This window comes from Myxocyprinus asiaticus, chromosome 36, assembly GCF_019703515.2.
Source record: "Myxocyprinus asiaticus isolate MX2 ecotype Aquarium Trade chromosome 36, UBuf_Myxa_2, whole genome shotgun sequence".
In the NCBI taxonomy this organism is placed as follows: Eukaryota; Metazoa; Chordata; class Actinopteri; order Cypriniformes; family Catostomidae; genus Myxocyprinus; species Myxocyprinus asiaticus.
This window is the reverse complement of record NC_059379.1, coordinates 36,889,594-36,905,503: the sequence shown is the minus strand read 5'-3', so window position 1 is coordinate 36,905,503 and position 15,910 is coordinate 36,889,594. Positions and strand designations below refer to the sequence as shown.

General features: G+C 43.3%; 1 protein-coding gene across 1 annotated transcript in view; it reads left to right on the top strand.

The window, feature by feature from the left end:
- Positions 1 to 13,888: 13,888 nt before the first annotated feature.
- slc4a1b (solute carrier family 4 member 1b (Diego blood group)) overlaps positions 13,889 to 15,910 on the top strand; it is a 38,974-nt gene continuing 36,952 nt past the window's right edge. Inside the window, exons 1-2 of the mRNA XM_051674471.1 lie at positions 13,889 to 13,938; positions 15,163 to 15,209. The gene's annotated coding sequence lies outside the window, so the exon portion shown is untranslated. The remainder of the gene's footprint in view (positions 13,939 to 15,162; positions 15,210 to 15,910) is intronic.

Genomic DNA, 15,910 nt, shown 5'->3' with positions numbered 1-15,910 from the left:
CCAACCCCCATCCATTTCAGTGCAATAAGCATGCAGCAATGACTTAAATATTTGGTGAAAACGTTCCAAAGCGTCTTGGCTTTGGGTATGATAGGCACTCGCTTTATTATGCTTAATACACAACACCTGTGAAAACACATGAGAGGTAAAATTAGACCCCTGATCACTCTGTATAAACTTTGGAATACCAAAGATTATATAAATTGAGTCAAAGCTTTCACCACAGATTTTGCCATAATAGTATGGAGAGGATATGCTGCAGGGTACAGTGAAGTGGCACACATAACAGTAGGTAGGTAAGAACTGTCAGACTTCGATCAGGGCAGTGGGCCACACAGTCAACAATCAGGTGCTCAAAAGTTTGACTCATCACAGAAATGGGGGACAATGGAGCAGGGCTTATTTTCTGATTCGGTTTCCCAGTTAATTGACAGGTATGACATTTTTTGATGTACTGAGAAATGTCATGGTTACTTTCGTAACCTCTGTTCCCTGATGGACACTAGGGGTCACTCTTGGGAGCCCCAAACACCTCTGCTTTTTTGAAAAAAGGCCAATGAGAATTGGCGAGTGGAATTTGCGTGCCACTCCCCCGGACATACGGGTATAAAAGGAGTTGGCATGCAACCACGCATTCAGGTTTTGTGCTGAGGAGCCGAGACCAGGTCCCGGCCATTTCAGTGGGTAGTTCAGCATTGTGGCAAGAGAGACACAACGTATCATTCCCTCCATCAGGGAACGGAGGTTACGAAAGTAACCATGACGTTCCTTATCTGTCACTCACTCGACGTTGTGTCTATGTAGTGACACTAGGGGTCCCTATACAAAACGCCACAACTATCTGAACAGTGTTACGTGAAGTGGCGGTGTGTGACGGGCAGACTGCTGTGTGCCTCATAGCCAGCACACCAGGCCATCACGTAACCTCCCCAACGCTCTTTATGAGCGTCAAACAGTCCTTCAGGAACAAGTCGACTGCCCAATGAATAGGTGGACAGGCTGGCCCAGCCGAGGCCTCTTTTCCTTCTCTTTTCTCCCCAAAAAGAGTGGAATTTGTTAACTGACTGGGAGCCCTAAGTGTCTACGTGGGGGGGGTGTCACTCCCAAGGGGAAGACACCGCGAAGACCACACCCCACCCAAAAAAGGGGGGGGGGGTATTTCAAATGGAAATACATCACATGGTCTTACCGAGTCTTGTCGGAAGTATGTCATGTGGAGAGTCGCATGGTAGGTCCTACCCAAGGGGGGGGAGTTTCTACAAGCATGGTGACAGGAGCAGAGGGCCCCCTGCTCAAGGAAGACGTAGTTTACCAAGAGGGAAATGATTTTACGGATATAACACATTTAAGATATAACACATGGGGTTACCTATGGAAAACCACCACATGCGGAGCACCTACCTCAGTACAGGGCCTTACCAGCGCACTTACTGAGCCAGCAGTGAGTTTCTCCACAAACTCGACTGCCACAGGGCTAAGGAGGAAGTCATCCAGGGATCACAGTCTGTGAACACTACTGGGAGTCAAGAGTGCACGTCTTCCCCTCTAGGGAGGGGAAAGGCGCTATGCACAAGCGGTACACCCGGCCAGCTGTCCCGGAACTTACCTGCTTGTGCCTGCCACTACACGGGACGAAACCGACTCAACCTGGAGATTGTAGAACCTCGCAAAGGTGTTGGGTGTTGCCCAGCGTGCTGCTCTGCAGATGTCAGCCAAAGAGGCGCCACTGGCCAGGGCTCAGGAGGCCGCCACACTCCTGGTAGAGTGGGCTCGTAATCCCGCAGGGGGTGGCACGTACTGAGCTTGATATGCCATAGCGATGGCATCAATGGCCCAGTGGGTGATCCTTTGTTTGGAGGCAGCGCTTCCTTTCCGCTGTCCACTAAAGCAGACAAAGAGCTGCTCGGAGCTTCTAAAGCTCTGCATGTGATCCAAATAGATGCGTAAAGCTCGCACCGGACACAGCAATGCCAAGGCTGGGTCTGCCTCCTCCTGGGGCAGCTCTTGCAGGTTCACCACCTGATCCTTAAAAGGGGTCGTGGGAACCTTGGGCACATAGCCCGGTCAGGGTCTCAGGATCACGTGAGAGTAACCCGGACTGAACTCCAGGCACAGTTCGCTGACAGAGAACGCCTGCAGGTCCCCTACCCTCTTGATGGAAGTGAGCGCAGTCAGGAGGGCAGTCTTGAAAGAGTGCCTTAAGCTCAGCTGACTCCAAGGGCTCAAAGGGAGCTCCCCATAGACCCTGAAGGACTACAGAGAGGTCCCACGGGGGAATGAGCGCACGGTCTAGAGGGGTTCAACCTCCTAGCGCCTCTCAGGAACCTGATGATCAATTCGTGCTTCCCCAAGTACTTACCATCTACTGCATCGTGATGAGCCAAAATAGCGGCTACATACACCTTCAAGGTGGAGGGGGACAGCCGCCCCTCCAACCTCTCCTGCAGGAAGGAAAGCACCGATCCAACTGCGCATCTCTGGGGATCTTCCGGTCGGGAAGAACACCATTTAGCGAACAGACGCCACTTCAAGGCATACAGGCGCCTTGTAGAGGGAGCCCTAGCCTGAGTGATCGTGTCTACCACCGTGGGCGGTAGGCCTTTTAAGTCCTCCGTGTCCCGTCCAAGGGCCAGACATGGAGATTACAGAGGTCTGGTCGCGGGTGCCAGTTGGTGCCCGTCCCTGAGAAAGAAGGTCCGTCCTCAGGGGAATTCACCAGGGGGGGAGGGCTGTTGCGAGGAGTGTGAGATCCGTGAACCATTTCTGGGTGGGCCAGTAGGGTGCTACTAGGATGACCTGTTCCCCGTCCTCCCTGACCTTGCACAGGATTTGTGCAAGTAGGCTCACTGGGGGAAACGCTTTTTTGCATAGTCCATCTATACCAAGGGGTGCCTCGGTCAGGGCGTATCAGAGCGGGCAGTGGGAGGATTCCCGGGAAGCAAACAGGTCTACCTGTGCTCGACCGAACTGACTCCAAATCAGCTGGACCACCTGAGGGTGGAATCTCCACTCTTCCCTGAGGGTAACCTGACATGACAGCACGTCCGCTATGGTGTTGAGGTCGCCCAGAATGTGAAAGGCTTGTAGAGACTTGAGGCACTGCTGACTCCAGAGGAGGAGACGGATCCAGTTGTCCATCCAGACCAACACATACTTGCCCTGGATCAATGGCTGAAACCTCCGCAAGGCGAGCAGTACTGCCAACAACTCTAGGCAGTTGATGTGCCAACGCAGCCGCGGGCCAGTCCAAGAGCCGGCGGCTGTGTGCCCACGACACACCTGGAGACATGCTCTAGGGGAACCCCTGCCCATAGCAATGCAAGGTCGATCCATGGGGCTGAAGATGTGGCAACAGATTGGCGTGATGGCCACACGATGTGTCCCGCGGCGCCATGCCCATCTCGGGACTCGAGCCTGAAGCCAGTGCTGAAGCGGTCTTATATGCATCAACCCGAGCGGTGTGGCCGCCGCTAAGAATGCCATATGCCCCAGGAGCCTCTGAAAGAGTTTCAGTGGAACCGCTGTTCTCTGTCTGAATGCCTTCAGACAGTTCAGCACCAACTGTGCATGCTCGTTCGTGAGGCGCTGTCATCGAGACTGAGTCCATCTCCAGACTGAGAAAAGAGATGCTCTGAACCGGGGAGAGCTTGCTCTTTTCCCAGTAGACCCGAAGCCCCAGTCGGCTGAGGTGCCGGAGCACGAGGTTCCTGTGTGCGCACAGCAAATCTCAAGAGTGAGCTAGGATTAGCCAGTCATCGAGATAATTGAGGATGCGGACACCCACTTCCCTTAGCGGGGCAAGGGCAGCCTCTGCGACCTTCGTGAAGATGCAAGGGGACAAGGACAGGCCGAAGGGGAGGACCTTGTACTGGTATGCCTGGCCTATGAAGGCAAACCGCAGGAAGGGTCTGTGTCGAGGTAAGACCGAGACATGAGAATACGCGTCCTTCAGGTCTACCGCCACGAACCAATCTAGATGTCGAACGCTCGCTAGAATGCGTTTTTGCATCAGCATCTTGAACGGGAGTCTGTGCAAAACCCAGTTCAGTACTCGCAGGTCCAGGATTGGTACAACCCACCACCTTTCTTCGGTACGATGACGTAGGGGCTGTAGAACCCTTTCTTCATCCCGGCTGGAGGGACAGGCTCTATCACACCCTTGTGCAGAAGGGTAGCGATCTCCGCACGCAAGGTAGCGGCATTCTCGACCTTCACCGAGGTGAAGCGGACGCCGCTGAACCTGGGCAGGTGCCTGGTGAACTGAATCGCGTAGCCGAGTCGGACGGTCCGGGTCAGCCATCGCGATGGTTTGGAAAGCGCGAGCCATGCGCCCAAACTCCAGGCGAGGGGGACCAAGGGAACGATCACGTCGGACGTACTGGCGGCGGGGCAGAGCTCGAGGTGCCACGTTGAGGGGACTCAAGCCCCGTGGCCGTGCTGAGTCCAGGGACATTGAAGCACTTAAGATTGGTCGAGGAGAGGGGAGGATGAATCTCATCCCCGTAGTCCACTGTGTGGGTGTGTTTATGCCACAGCTGGGCACACAGGAGTGGGGGACGCCACTGGAGTGCCATACCTGCCATAATGGGATGGTGGACGGTGGTCGTGATGATGGCCATGCGCACCGGACATGTGGCCCAGGAGACAAGGAAACCATTATTTTGTCAGGCTTTTGGGTGCCGCAGCCTCCTGGGCATGTGGCGACAAAAGATTCTCCTCCCGGCCCTCCACCGGGGGATGGAGTGGTCTGTCGACCCATGCTCTTATACTTGTTTTTAGGGCTCAAGTGGAAACCTCAAGTAACTCAAGTAAGTACACTTGCATAAGTCTCAGAGACCACTTTGTAAAATGGGGCTAATATGATCATATTTCTTGGTTCTAGTCAGCACTCTGGCTGCTGCATTTTAAACCAATTGAAGTTTATTTATTGAACTTGCTGGACATCCTCTTAGTAATCTAGTCTTGAGGTCATGAACACATTAATTATTTTTTCAGCATCAGCAACAAAGAGCATGTGTATTTCTTAGGTGGAAGAATGCTGTTCTACAAACATTGGAAATTTGGTTTTCAAATGACATATTGGTATCAAATATAACACATAAGTTCTTCGCTGTTGAAGATAATGTAACAGTACATCCATCAAGAGTCAAATTATATTTTAGTGGCTTATTTTTAGAGGTTTTTGTTCAATAACTAGTACCTCTGTTTTGATGGAGTAGAAGGAAATCTTTGGCCATCCAATCTTTGATTTCATTGATATACTCTGCTAATTTGGAGAATTGTGAAATTTCATCGGGTTTTGAAGAAATATAAAGTTGGGTAACGTCGGCATAACAGTGTAAACTTATTCCATGATTCCTGATAATATCTCCCAGGGAGAGCATATACAAGGAGAAAAGCAGAGGCCCTAAAACTGATCCCTGTGGCACTCCTTACTTAAGTTTGTTTGATTTGACAATTCCTCGTTTACACAGACATAGTGGTAGCGGTCTGCTAAATTGGACCATGCTAATGCAAGTCCACAAATGCCAACATAATTCTCTAGCCTATTCAAGAGAATATTGTGATCTGTTTTGTTGAAGGTAGCACTGAGTTCTAAAAGCACTAGAAGTGAAATGCAGCAGCGATCAGATGATAAGAGGAAGTCATTAGTAACTCTGATAAGTGAAGTCTCTGTACTGTGGTGTGGCCTAAATCCTGATTGAAATTGTTCATATATATTATTTCCCTGTAGCAATGAACGTAATTGGGAGGACACAACCTTTTCTGGTATTTTTGACATAAACGAGAGATTTGAAATCGGTTTATAACTAGCCAATTCTCCAGGATCAAGTTGTGGCTTCTTAATAAGCAGTTTGATAACTGCCATTTTAACTGCCAGTTTCTTGGGACATGTCCTAAGGATAGCGAGGAGTTAATAATAATAAGAGGTTCTGAGATTACAGGGAATACCTCTTTTAAGAGCTTAGTTGGTATTAGATCTAACATACATTTTGTGGCTTTTGATGTTTTGATAAGTTTTGTTAGCTCTTCATGACCTATGACAGCGAAGGATTGAAGTTTCACGTGTGGAAAATTATGAGACACTGTTTTCTGAGGTACTGTGACATATGATTGCATAATTCCAATTTTATTTCTGATTATTTCAATTTTATCAGTAAAGAAATTTATGAAGTCATTACTATTGTGCTGCGACATAATATCTGGTTCAGTTGAGGCTTTATTCCTTTATTAACTCGTCGGTAAAAGAGCAGTTTGGGTCATTCTCTTGTGCTCAGCCCTCTCGGCCCTCGCTTTTGCGACAGCCAGGCACTGAAAATATTCTCGGTCAGTGAGTGGGATGCGAGCAACTCGCGTTTCCTTGTTTTCCGTCAGAGGGAAGCCGGCAAACAGGTAAGTTCGGCGGTTCTTGGGGCCGCTCGCCCACCCCAACCGCTGCCCACCATTGCGGGCTGGCAGAGCAGCATGCCAACCCCGGACAGTCTACCCAGTGGGGCGTCGGCTCTGCCTCGCCATGAACCACCCACCCCAGGCATGATAAATCCAGTCGTCCCTCTGGTGCCATTAGCGCAGAGGCTGGGAGTCTGGTTAGTGCTCTCCAGCCCGTCGCAATGGTGCCCGCCCAGGTTCAGTGGCATCCTCTTCACCTCAGTGTGAAACGAGGATGCAAGGATGCCTCGGTCCTTCGGGCGGAGGTCACTACCCTTCTGGCGAAGGGAGCGATAGAGCCCGTCCCTCTAGTCGAGATGCACAAGGGCTTCTACAGCCCTTATTTAATCATGCCCAAGAGAGAGGGTGGGCTGCACCCAATTCTGGTTCTGCGTACCTTGAACAGGGCCTTACACAGGTTCCGTTCAAGATGCTAACGCAGAAGCGCATCCTGTCATCCTCCTCCTTTGGATTCAGCAGACGTTGAAGTCTCTGCAAGCCACTCACGTCCCAGGCATCCTCAATTGAGCAGCGGATGCACTCTCACGAAAGGTAACGCTCAGCGGAGAGTGGAGAATCCACCCCCACATAGTCCAGCTGATTTGGGAGAGATTTGGGGAGGCGCAGGTGGACCTGTTTGCCTCCCAAGAGTCCTCTCACTACCCCTTTTGGTACTCCCTGTCCGAGGCTCCCCTCGGCACAGATGCCTTGGCACACAGCTGGCCTTGGGGTCTGCACAAGTACCCATTTCCCCAAGTGAGCCTTGTTGCACAGACATTGTGCAAAGTCAGGGAGGATGGGGAACAAGTCCTGATGGTTGCACCATACTGGCCCAACCAGACTTGGTTCTCAGACCTGATGCTCCTGGCAGTAGCCCCTCTCTGGCATATTATCCTGAGGTGGGACCTTCTCACTCGGGCAGGGCATGATCCGGTACCCACGGCCAGACCTCTGGAACCTCCACGTCTAGACCTAGCAGGCCTTTCGCCAGCAGTGATAGACACAATCACTCAGGCCAGAGCCCCCTCCACGAGGCAGCTGTACGCCCTTAAGTGGGTTCCAGGTGCGCGAGAGATGTCTCTGTTGCCATGAAAGAGGAAAATTCTGACAGTATGAAGCTGACTCTGGCTTATATGCTCACTATGATGTCAGCATAGGCAGAGTTTCAAGCTTCACTAGCCAATCAAATTGGCATGATTTTAAGAGGTTTGTAGGTCATTTATTAATGTTACTATTCATTAAATGACATTAAATACATATTTAAATAGTACACCCCCCCTCCCCCCCATTAACTATTAAATTTGTAATTTTATTTATACATTCAGGGTTCATACACATTTTTACCAATAATTTTCCATGACTTTTCCATGTCTTTTCCATGACTTTTGAGGCGAATTTTCATAACCGTACATTTCCTAAAATGTCTATGTACACGTCAAATAAGAAAAATCCATGTCAAAATTTACCACAACATATCTTAACTAAAATGAATGGCAACTGACAAGCTATGTGGTTTACTACAAAATAAACATTTATTTAAATAATGCTCACTGACACACCAGTATGACTGTTAAATAATATAATGTGTCAAACCCTGAGAACTCCATTGTGTAGCCTTCATAAATATAAATGACTCAGAGGGACAAGAATGTTTGAAAAAAAAAGAAAAAAGAAAAAAAAGAAAGAAAAAGGAAATAAAAGTGTCCAGTAACACTGACAGCTATGCTTCCTATTTACCATTAAGATAACTATCCCTATTTAAATTTCCCAAAAACAATCCACACAGTTTATTTTTTAATTTCTGCAAGCTTCTCATCAATCTGCTTTTTGATCTTCAGCAAAGATGCTTTTTTTCTTTTGCAGTTTGGCGGAAACTGTTGGATTTGGTGATAAAGGTCAGATTGCTTGAAGGTTCTGCTTTATCAGTGTATTCATCTGCTGATTTCTCAAGGGCACAAATATCAGCTTCCATCCTAGCCCCCTTCTTTTTCAAATCATCTAGCTCATCTGTGAGGGCCTTCCTCTTCAGGTCAACAGCTTGCTGTTCTTTCTTTCTCTTTTCTTTGTCCAAGTAGGCATGGTACTTCTGCCTGGCTCGTGCAGCCGAAAGGAGCAGTTGTTTTGTGATCTCTGCCTTTGTTATGCCCCCAACAGACCTGACATGGTCAACAATGTGCCTCTGAGCCACAAGAGACCTCTCCTTCTGATTCTCCACAGTCAATTCTTTGTTGATGGAAAATCCTCTCTTAACACTGGCCTGCCCATGAGACTTTTCCATCTTTATAAAATTCCATTACCTTGTTACGCAGGTCTTTTGACAGTTCTTTTCTGCTCATCATGGTTCAGTATCTAGCCTGCTCAGTGCATCCACGTGAGAGCTAACAAACTTATTGACTATTTATACACAGACACTAATTGCAATTTCAAAAGCCACAGGTGTGGGAAATTAAACTTGAATTGCCATTTAAACCTGTGTGTGTCACCTTGTGTGTCTGTAACAAGGCCAAACATTCAAGGGTATGTAAACTTTTGATCAGGACCATTTGGGTGATTTCTGTTATCATTATGATTTAAAAAGGAGCCAAACAACTATGTGATAATAAATGGCTTCATATGATCACTATCCTTAAATAAAAGACAGTGTTTTTGCATGATGTCATTGTCATATTTTCAAAATCAATGCCAAAATTTCACAATTTCTGCCAGGGTATGCAAACTTTTGAGCACAACTGTATATATGAGCACTTGCATTCACCGCATACAAATCTGGCAGCTATCATGCTGTCGGGAAACATGACCTGAAAAAGCTGGCTTGTGTCTTCACATGACTTGTAAGAATAGTGTGAATTAGCCACCTTTAGCGCCCACAGTACCTCTGCAGTCAGGGCTTCATTTCTCGACACAGCACCAAAAAATGGTGACTTGTTTGTTGGTGGATGAGAGGGAAGCACTGCAGCTGGCAGCGGGTGTCAAAAGCTGGTGATAGGGTTGAGAGCTGATACCAGTGAAGCAGCAGCAGACTGGTGCTTTGCTCCTTTAGCATGACTAGTTAGCGCTGCCTCTCCCTTGTTCGAAATATTGAACGTTTTACAACACAATTTACATTTTGCACGCCCCGGGTCCTCGTCTTTCTCAAGCCATGCAATATATTTGTCCAAGTGAAGCTATACATTATTAAATCTGCATTTATCTGGCATTGCACGAATTTACATCTAGCTAGGCCTACTCAAAGTACACGCTGCAACTTTGCCAGCCGTTACAATACCCTGCGCAGAGAACATGACATTACATGATGTGACTGATCACCCGAAAGTATTTTTTAACCAATATTAACAATGAAACATATTTTCTATTATACAGGTATTCGTTTCCAAATTTTCCATGACATTTCCAAAACTTTCAGGGTTTATTTATTTTTCCAAAACTTCTCCAGGCCTGGAAATTGCCATTTTAAAATTCTATGACTTTTCCAGGTTTTTCATGACTGTACAAACCCTGTACATTTAATTAGACACCATTTTGACGATAAAATGTAATTAAATGTTAAACACGGTATACATAATAATAAAAATTACTGACATTTTTTTATTTTATTTTTTATATAAAAAAAACAAAAAAAAACAGAGTTTGTAACCGCAAGAATTTATGCAATTCTTATAATCAAGTCCTTTACTGTGTAATTTTATTATAATCTAAGGCTGTTTATTTGTTTCCTTTGATTTCATTTATTTGATCGATTTCATATCGATACCGAGCTACCACGACTGGTATCGTACCGAAGCCAAAATTTTGGTATCGGAGCAACGCTATGCTTCGTTCCAAAAAAAAAAAAAAAAACATGACAAAAAGTGTTTTGTGACACTATCACGCTACTTGTTTGAAAATGTAGCTCATTACTGGAAAAACCACACTGTTTGAAAATAGCTGCACTACTGCCATGCTACTAAAAAATGTTGTTAAGTCAGTAGAGTTGCTACTTTTAGATAGTCACTCCCTAACACTGTCAATGTCAGCATGTAATTAATTTCCTTCATATTTTTCAACTTTTGTAGTGTGTCACTTCTCTGATCTATAAATAAAGTAATATGTGTAAACATGATTTTCAAGTGTTTAAACATAAATATGGGTATTGTAGTATCGCTGCATAACATACACAAACTCACCTCACAGAGTATGCGGGTATGCCCTAGGCTTTTCATTCTGTGGCATAACAGTTTGACTTCCATCATATATTGTAATGGGTAAAGGTGTGCAAAGAAGAGGTGGGAACCGGCTGAACATTTACATTTATGCATTTAGCAGACACTTTTATCCAAAGCGATTTACAGTGAAATTATTACAGGGACAATCCCCCCAGAGCAACCTGGATTTAAGTGCCTTGCTCAAGGACACAATGGTGGTGGCTGTGGGGATCGAACCAGCAACCTTATGTTGTGCTTTAGCCCACTACGCCACCACTACGAACAGTCAATGTAAGTTTTAATAACATAAATGAACTCAAATCAACTTAAACACAAACACATAGCTACACACACACAGCGGCCGCGTGCATCTCTCTCTCGAACTGGCATCTCCGGCTCCCCTTTATCTCACTCTCCCGCTGATCAGTTGACTCAGCACCAGCTGTGCACCCTCACGGCCCAGCCAAGCCCTCCTCCTCATCACACTCCTCCCCCACACAATTCAGGCCGGGGCGTCATCCGGACTGAGCTACTCCCCCCCCATCTCTGGAGGGGAGACGCTGCCCTTCTGGCTGTTCCACCAGGCGGTGGTCCACCCCACCTCCTGGGAACCTGGGGGGAGAGATGAGGGGAGGGAAAGGGTGAGCGGGAGACAGAGAGAGAAAGAGAGGAGAGAGAGAGAAAATCTTACTCGCCGGTCCCCGAACACACCATTGCCTGGTCCTCAACAACTCCTCCGCCCTCTGGCGGACGACAGCCGCTCCTCCACTTGCTGGCGGATGGCAGCGGTTCCTCCGACTCCTGGCAGACGGCAGTGGCGTGGACTCCATGACTTATTTTTAACCAGGCTTTAAGGACATGTACAACAGTTTAAAACAATAAAATTATCATTACACATGCTCACTTAATTGTAAAACACTCTGGGCTTTAAATCATTAAATAAGATATGATTCATTTTAAATTTACATACCCAGTTCTTGCATATGTAGAAAACGTGGTCAAACTCCACACATGCAATCCATATACATCCTTAAAAAATTATCATAACTAACACTTCATTTTAAAGAGCACCTATTATGGTTTTTCAAATATTACCTTTCATGTAGTGTGTTATATACAGTAGCTGTTTGTGAATGTAAAGTCTGCAAAGTTTCAAAAATCAAAGTGCACGACAAATGGAGTTATTGACTCCCAAAAGAAAGAACCGATTCTGAACACCTGAAACGAGTCGTTAGTAATTCCAGACTTCCTGTACTAACCTACATAATTTGGTAACAAAAAACCCACCTCTGGTCTTCACTGGCTGCTCGTGAACAGCTTTGACCCGCCCTCAAACACTACACTAAGCGGTAGACTAATCACAACAGACTGGGACATCTGACCAATCAGAGCAGAGTAAGCTCTCTGAAAAGGAGGAGTTTAGAATGAATCCTTTAGAACAGATCATTGAACGAGTCGTTTTTGACACTGGGAAAAAATGGTAATGCTGCAATTTAAATTATGAGCAAATTAAAGTGTTTTTTGACCTTGGATGCAAATACATCTATTGTATGAGACCATTAAAACAAAATTAGGCACGTTTAAAAACCATAATAGGTGCTCTATAACTTATGACTTATGACACATATTTAAATCAATTTAACAACATTTTGTGTAAAATGTTATATTTACCCAAAGAACTCTCAAACGATGAACAAAATCAGGAGCTCTCTTGCATAATGTTTGTTTTCACGTCTCTAACACGAGAGTACTGGAAAGTGGGAGTTGCAAAACTCTTAAAGGGGCCACATCCAATTTATGACTAGAGTTAAAATAACATGAAATTTCTCCACTTGGCTACATACATACAGTAATATACAGTATATAGAGATATATGTATAGATATATATAGATAAAGATATAGATATACCACTGAGTGACCACTGAGACCACATTGAAAATCTGGGATTTTTTTTTAAAAACTTGGAAATAAACAAACAATTTAAGATTCTGAACCATTTCTAGCTCACTAATCAAATGTAAATCTGTATTTCATGTTTATTTTTTAATTAAACTTTACAGTAATAATATTATTTGGGATGGAAAAAACTGTATTAACTGTATTAGCTGAAATGTAGTAGCGTGTAGAAATATTTATTTGTTCTCTTACATTTGAAACATCATTAATCAGTATTTAAATAGAATTGAAAAGAGGTAGTACACACATTATGCTGCTGTCACCCGTGGATATTACTGCCTTTGGTTACACTTAAAGTTAACAAGCCAGATTTGAAAATGAATATCGCAGTATTATCGAGTGCACAACACAGGGTGTTTAAAGAAAATTCTCTCGTATGGCTTGACGCAGGCCTGCGCTTGATCTAAGTGGAATTATGGCCAGAGTTGTGACCCTCTGAGCCTGAATGGAGAAAGAGATGAAGAGGATGAGGAGAGAGGACTCTTTCTCATGCTGCACTCTGTTAATAGAGATGTTGAAGGTGAGAGGAAGTGTAGCGTCATTAGATAGTGTGTGTGTGTGACACACAGGCTCTACATGTGTGATAAGATACAGAGTACACACACTCTGTCCAACCAGTGCACAGCTATCAAGACATACTGTTTACTGAATCAATATTATGGGTTAGTCCAAGAACGCATCGTCTTGGGTGTGTTTGTGAGTCTGTGTGTGTATAAGAAAGAAACAAATGGATACACTTGCATCATTTGATGTGTGTGGAGTCAATTAACAGTGACCCCAAAAAGTAATTGGACACTTAAAAACACACTTAAGATGGTTAAAACACACTCGAAAAAGTATGAATGTCAATGCATTAGATCAAGTGGCATCTGCAAACAAATTCTGCTAGAACTGATTTAACTTTTCTCAGCCATCTGTGCAATGTCTTTCAACAGGTGTCCTTGCAAAGCAACCACAGGTGTAGTTCACATAAACTAATGATATGTTCCGCTAACGTTTGACAACCAGAAAGTGTCCAAATACTTAATTTGGAACAGTATATCTATGTTAAAATCATATTTTTGTGAAAAGTTTTGCTTGGAAAATGTGCTTGTGCTATCGTACTTTACAATAAATACCACTAGAATTGATATTTGGTTTATTTAATGCAAAAATATTCAGACTTTTTTAGTGTCTAATACTTTTTAGGGTCACTGTATGTGCCCGGGAGCTTCTACATGAGTGTCCATCAACATTTTTTTCAGTGTGTGTGTAGAGGTGTGTCTGTGATAGCTGCAGGTGCACACAGAGTTTATAAAGGTCTGTGCACTTGTGTGAGGGTCTGTGGAAAGTGTTTCTCTGAGCAGTAGAGTCAATTATTGAATATTTCAGGTAAGTGTGGTGTCACTATTATTGCTGTTTAGCTGTAAACTTGTTTTTGTGTTCTTTGTTTTGTTTGAACTTATTATTAACTTGTTTTACAAAAGTGTCATGTTATACTTTGAGTTTGAAACTGGGAAATTTGAACATTTTTATTTTACTGTTATAGATTTTTAATAAGAAATGATTAGAAACAGAAAAAAAAAAAAAATGCAATATTTCCATTATATAAATAATCATTATTTGATCCGTAAGTATATTGCCTTATAGTATATATAAGTATATTATATATATATATATATATATATATATATATATATATATATATATATATATATATAAACACACACACACACACACACACACATACACCTTTTACTACATAACTTGTACATAACTGCATTTTGAATGAATATCTGCATGACTTTTACACTTTTACAAGAAGAGCGTCAATGACAAAAAGAGTTACATCCCAGTTACTTGTCAGGTTTTTTAAAACAAGATCTAAATGTGGATGTTTTCACAGGACACCTAAAACAAAAACTCAACTCGTTGTACAAACAAAAATGATTACTATTATATGCAACTTATTCTGTATTTCCACACTTCTCATGAACAAGGGCCAATACAAACTAACAACACACACACACACACACACACACACAAGATTTAGTGGCTATATGTATCTCTCAATTGGTAAACAACACCAATGTAATTTCAAGCAATTAAAAACAATGAAGGCAATTAACAATTTCAAAATTTATCAATTCTCTCTAAACAATTTTGCCATTTTTTGAGTTTTTTTATTTTTATTTTAGGTGTATCATATTTTGAAACTATCAAACATGAACATGAAAACACCAAACTGAACATCAAGCTTAAGATTAATAATTGCTGAGTGAACATTGTTATAAAAGAGAGAAAATGTTGTACCATGTCTTATTCATTTAAATTTTGATTGGTACATGTCAGTGCCTAGGCAGTGGCTGTTGTATGCTTAGCAGATCATTATCAGTTGTTTCATAAGATACAGTTTGCTGTTTTAATAAATAAATTTGATGTCAAATCAAGACATTGGCATCACAAATTTCTTTAATTAATTCTCTAGGTTTTGTTATCACATGCTTGCTTATTTGAATTATACACATATTACTCTGTTTATGTATTGTCTTGACAAGATAAGCCAAAAATCAAAGGATTAAACTGAATTAATCTGTCACGTATGTTGTTTTCTAGCTACTCTGAATGTGAACACCAACGCCAGTACTAAAACAGAGTCTCTGGTAAGCAAATTTGCACACAAACTCTAATGTTTTACAGTTTGCCATGATTCTTGGCATTGTGATACACAAGCAGACAGATACACTTACATGTGCACACGCTCACTGATAATTTTCCACATTTGTACACTGGCTTGTGCCACTTACACTCTTTATGTTTTGACAGCAAACATAAGCTTTAATTTATCAGTCATCACTGGACAGGAAACACACACACACTGTCACGCTAAGCGCCAGTGGTCCAGTCATCATGTTTAAGCAGTTGCCATCTCTGCTTTCGCATATGACAAACAGTAATACAAGAAGGACACTGAGATATTAGATGACAATTATTCATTACAAATTATATTATCAGCATAACAATTTGCAGCATTGAATATACTATAGGCAGTGTTGGATGTAATCTGTTGGATGTAATCTGATTACAAAGTAATTAGTTACTGTAATCTAATTAATTTTAGTCAAAAATTAGTGTAATACATTATATTTTAAGTTCCTGTAATCAGATTACAGTTACTGACTCTAAATTAAGGCAATTAATTTAACATACATTACTTGGGTTGCACATATTTCTAAAATAATATTATTGATGTATTATACATTAAAATATGAATTCATATTTTCATATGTATGTCTGTTTGTGTTTCTGTAACAGCTTATGAATGTGCCACAATGAACAATCAGAAAATACAGACATCGTTTTG